The sequence below is a fragment of the Crocuta crocuta genome, unplaced genomic scaffold (genome assembly GCF_008692635.1).
Source record: "Crocuta crocuta isolate KB4526 unplaced genomic scaffold, BGI_CrCroc_1.0 scaffold1310, whole genome shotgun sequence".
Taxonomy (NCBI): domain Eukaryota; kingdom Metazoa; phylum Chordata; class Mammalia; order Carnivora; family Hyaenidae; genus Crocuta; species Crocuta crocuta.
Genome location: NW_027528861.1, coordinates 190912 through 196205, shown reverse-complemented (window position 1 = coordinate 196205; position 5294 = coordinate 190912).

The window sequence follows — 5294 nt, the reverse complement described above, 5'->3', positions numbered from 1 at the left end:
AAAGGGACCAGACCATAAACTTCTGTTGAGTATCTGAGTGTAAAAGTCCACTTCCTAATACAGAGATTCTCAAATCCCTATCTACAGAGCTCTAGCATTCCACTCAGTCACCCTAAGAGTCATTGCCTTTCAAAGCCAGGTGGACTGTGCAGGTTTGCTCACCACGCCCACCTCTGCTTCCACCAGAGTAGTTCCTCCTTTATCCTTTGATATATTGGGATTCCTCCTAAGATTTCTTTTCAATTAAAAAACTAATATTTTAATAAGGCAAAACTTGGAGATGATCCTTGGGAACAGAAAAAGAAGTATATGTTCACTGTGTTCACTAAGATTTACTATCTTTGGGGAATATAGGACACATAGAGTATAAGCAATATATTATAAGTATTTAGGGAGGAAAAAATAGTTTTGAGCCCATTCAGGACTATTGCATAGACAGCCCAGCACAGTTAGTCCCAGGCAGTTTATATCCATTATTGCAATAAATCTTTACAACAATAACAATAATAGTATCATTGTCCCAATTTTATGGAGCAGTAAACTTAGTTTCAGAGAGTTTCAGTGACCTGCATAAAAGCACATAACTAAAAATCCACAGAGAAGGGACTCAAACCCATGCCTGTCTATCCCCAAAGTCAGTGGTCTTGCTGCATCAAACTACATCTCCAACACCCATCAGTGTCACAGGATTTCAGAAATGGATGACCTGGTTACAAGCCATGTAGTGTAAGGAAGCTTGCCTGATAAGTCTAGCACACAAAGCTTTGATTCTATGTATTAGTTTGGCCGTTGTCCACTACAGAGCTGCAAACATGTTAAATTACAAAGGTCCCAAAGAGGCAGGCCCTCAGGCTGCATTTAGCTCACAGATGTGCTTTATTTGGGCATACACTGGAGGTTTTTTTTAAGGTCTATTTATTTTTGAGAGGTGGGGGAGGGGCAGAGAGAGAGGGAGACAGAGGAACCAAAGCAGTCTTCGTTGCTCTGTCAGTGCAGAGCCTGATCCAGGGCTCGACCTCACAAACCGAGAGATCATGACCTGAGCCCAAGTTGGAGGTTTAACTGACTGAGCCGCCCAGGTGCCCCGGCATGCACAGAATTCTAAATCTCAGGACATTCTACTAAAGTAGATACCTGGCTTTCTGGTTTGAAAAGTAGAATATTTGGACACTCTGGCTCTATCTCTATGTGACAAAAACCAAATGTAAGTAAGCTAGCTCCCCACAGTCCTCACCATTCCCTATTGTGTTTTATTACCTGCCGTACTCATTTACACTACCCTCATGGCTGCTGTGGAAAGCTGCATTTGTAACCCTTTCTTTAGGATTGGGAAACAGAAGGAGAGAGAATCATCCTCCAACTAACCACTTTGATGCCATCTACCTTGGAAACATAATAGACGCGAGTTTTGGCTGAGGAGCACATGAATAACATGGGGTGAGGTCACAATCTGAAATATACTACAAAAGAAGTAGTGAATTCAACAATTCAGGTGAACAACATCGGTGTGGTATGGGGAAAAACGAAAGAAAAAGATGAAAAAATACCCATTCATACAACATATATTTATTGATCACTCATCATGTTTTTCAAAGCAACAGGAAGACAGAAACCTAAAACATCGTGCCTGCTCTCAAGTGGCTTAGTGTATGATGGGGCACACAGACAAGAAAATGGGCAATTGAAACATAATGTGAAAGAAGAAAAGCATGATATAATCAAAATAAGCATAAAGTGTTATGGAGGCAGAGACACATTGTATAAAACTAGGGGTTCGGGAGAAGTTATTATGAAGGAATAGTAAGAGTCATTACATGAGGAACAGATGAGAGAGAAAGTACAATCCCAGTAAAGGAATAGTATTTATGAAAGTAGAGAATTTGAAACATCATAATTTTTCAAAGAAATCAGTTTTCTCCTTACTGATGCAAAGGAAGGACTTTGGGGAAATGGTGGAAGGTGAGGCTGGAAGATTAGGTAGGCATTCATTCATATACACTCACATATTCATTCAGTAGTAGCTTAAAGGTACCAATTTAGGCACTAGGAATACAGCAGAGAGCAAGGCAAATGAGGATCCTACCCTCAGTGATGTTTCCATTCTTAAAGACTGAATCTGATAAACAATATAAATGATTAACTTGATTAGGGCCATGATGGAATTTTTTTAAAGTACTGTAATAGAAACTAATGAGAGAGCTGACTTTAGATAAGGTGATCTAGAATAACCAATGTTCATAAACTCACATGTCCTAGTTTTCTTTATTTAGAAAAAATATATATATATGGAAGTTTAATTTTTCTATGAAAATATAGAATATTATGAAATTACTAATAAAAAATTACCTAATAACATCCAAGTCCAGCCAAATGAAGTACAAACTGGTTACTTTGAGAAATCTCTCATTATGAATTAATTAACTCAGGAGTTACTATTTTAATGGAAATGCACATTCCAAACAGGGTAGGATAAAGTCTTCCTATTGAAGCCATGTAACAGAGGGTTACTTTTTCTTTCCATCTGCTTGGGTTTCATTAAAAAGTGCCATCTGTAGAAGAAAATAATATATTTTTAAAAAACAACTTCATTTCTACTGCTGTGCCCTTGTACATCAAATCTGAGCAGACACACTTTTCTTGCATGTTGGTAGAGAAATGCAAAGATGATCTAACTTGGGACAATAACTCTTATATTTAAAAAATAGCACAAAAATATCTGAATCTTTTAATACGAAGTCCAGAGACTTCCGACAGAACATGTAAACTGAAAAAGAAAAGACCAAAATCCCACTAAGTACACAGAGGTACTTAATAAAGCCTCAGAGGAGCCCACATATGGATCAGACTGTCCAAAGCTATTGGATCTGGAAAATTGGTAGAAGTGGGGTCTCTGAATCTTCTCTCAGAAGTTTCATCCGTGGTTCCCACTTCTTAAGCATTTTCTCTCATTGCTTGCTCTTCCTTCTTCTCTGATCTCTGAGATCATGGTGACATTTTTTACTCCATTATGGCTTGAAGTTGAATCTATGACTTTTATTGACTAGCTCATCTTAGTTTAGATGCTGTCTAATTAAGATCAGTGTTTTCAGACTCTTGCTCTTCATTTTAGATTCATTTTTTGTGTACTTAATGTGCTTCTACATTTTAGTGATCAGTTTTAAAGATTGGTTTGGAAATCAGTGTTACTAATTAACAAAATGAGAGCTATTTAGCTATTCTCAGAATAGGTTTCAGAGTCTGCTTACATATACTCACTTAGCACAAATTCACTTCTTCATTATATGAGAATATGTTATAAAACATCATATAAGCCTTCTTGAGTGCTAAATGTGCACTTCAAAAAATCTGAAAATACATTTTTTTCTAGCTAAAAGATTTCATTAGGAATAAAATGCATTGGTGCACATGGGTGGCTCAGTCGGTTGAGCATCAAACTTCAGCTTGAGTCATAATCTCATGGCTTGTGAGTTAGAGCCCTGTGTTGGGTTCTGTGCTGACAACTCAGAGCTGGGAGACTGCTTCAGATTCTGTGTCCCTCTCTCGCTCTTCCCCTCCCTCGCTCATGCACCTGCTCTCTCTCAAGAATAAATAGAACATTAAAATGATTTTTTAAATTAAAAAAAGAAATAAAATGCATTAACATTTTACTCTAATAAAACTAAGTTTTATTGGAGCTGGGCTAAGCATGATGGAGGATCCAAAAGAAAACAAGGCAAGCTCCGAAACTAAAAATAGCACAAAGCAATTTTATGATCAGGGCAGGTCAATGTTGTAGAAAGAACAACACTGGGACAGGGTTTTGAAGGATGAGTATATTTTCACAGGGCAAATGGTGTATGAATGGAACCAGAAGGGAATTGCACGCAGGTGAAATGGCATGCAAATGCCAAGGGGTATCCAAGTTTATTAAAGATTCAGAGAATAGGAATTAGTGTAATACAGCTAAACAGAGGTTACATGAGCAGCACCTGGGTGGCTCAGTTGGTTAAGCATCCGACTTTGGCTCAGGTCATGATCTCACAGTTTGTGGGTTTGAGCCCCACAACGGGCTCTGTGCTGACAGCTCGGAGCCTGGAGCCTGCTTCAGATTCTGTGTCTCCCTTTCTCTCTGCCCCTACTCCACTCATGCTCTGTCTCCCTCTCTCTCAAAAATTAAAATAATAAAAACTTTTTAAAAAATTAAACATAGGTTACACAATAAGAAAGCAAGAGCAAACTGAATACCCAGGAATCAAGCGTGAACTGGGGCCTAATTACAATGGTCTTTAACGCCAAAGGAACATACAATTTACATTTTAGACAACAAGGAGGCCCCAGGAATGTTTAGTCAAGGGAATTACATGCTGAGTGGTATGTTTTGGAAAGATTAGTCTGGCAGAAATGTGGAGAAGGTACTGGGATGGAAAACAATAGAGATGTAGAGACCAGTTAGGATGCTGGCAGGAGAGGCTATGAATCTGAACTAGGGAAGAAGTTGTGGATGGAAAATAAATAAAAACACAAAAGAGTAAGAAGAAATAAAAGTAACACTTGGAGAATAATTTTATATTGGGAGTAAAGGAAAAGAGTCAAGCAGCTGTTAAGTCGTCGGTTACTAGTTTGATTTACTTAGCAGAAAGCACTGTGTTATTAATCAGCAAAATGAATGTAAATAGAAGAAAGTTTGGGGTCAGCTTCATTGGGTGATGAATTCAGTTTGGGACAATTTGTGGGACATCCAACTGGAGATAGAGGTCTGGGGATATGAGTAGAGATACAGCATTTAGAAGTCAAGGGTGAATATGTTTTCACTTATAAGTGGAACAGGAGAAACTTAACAGAGGACCATGGAGGAGGAGAAGGGGGAAAAATAGTTGGGGAGAGGGAGGGAGGAAGGCAAACCATGAGAGACTCTTGAATGCTGAGAACAAACTGAGGGCTGAGGGGGGTGGGGGAGAGGGGAAGGGAGGGGATGGGCATGGAGGAGGGTACTTGTTGGGATGAGCACTGGGTGTTATATGGAAACCAACTTGACAATAAACTATGAAAGGGTGAGAGGGTAATACTATCCACAGAAAAAATATAGGACGAGGATTGAAAAACCTTAAAGGACACAGATATTTGGAGAAGGATTCAAGAGAGAGGAATCGGAGTGAGAGACTGAAATGATGTTGGCAGATTGCAGGAGCACTTAGAAAGAGCAGTAGATCTACAGCCACGAGGAGAGAGAGTTCCAGAAAGAAAAGGAGAGTTCTCTGTCTTCATAATACTTTGGGATGAAAGACAGGTTTGATCAGACCACACTTTCCTGATCG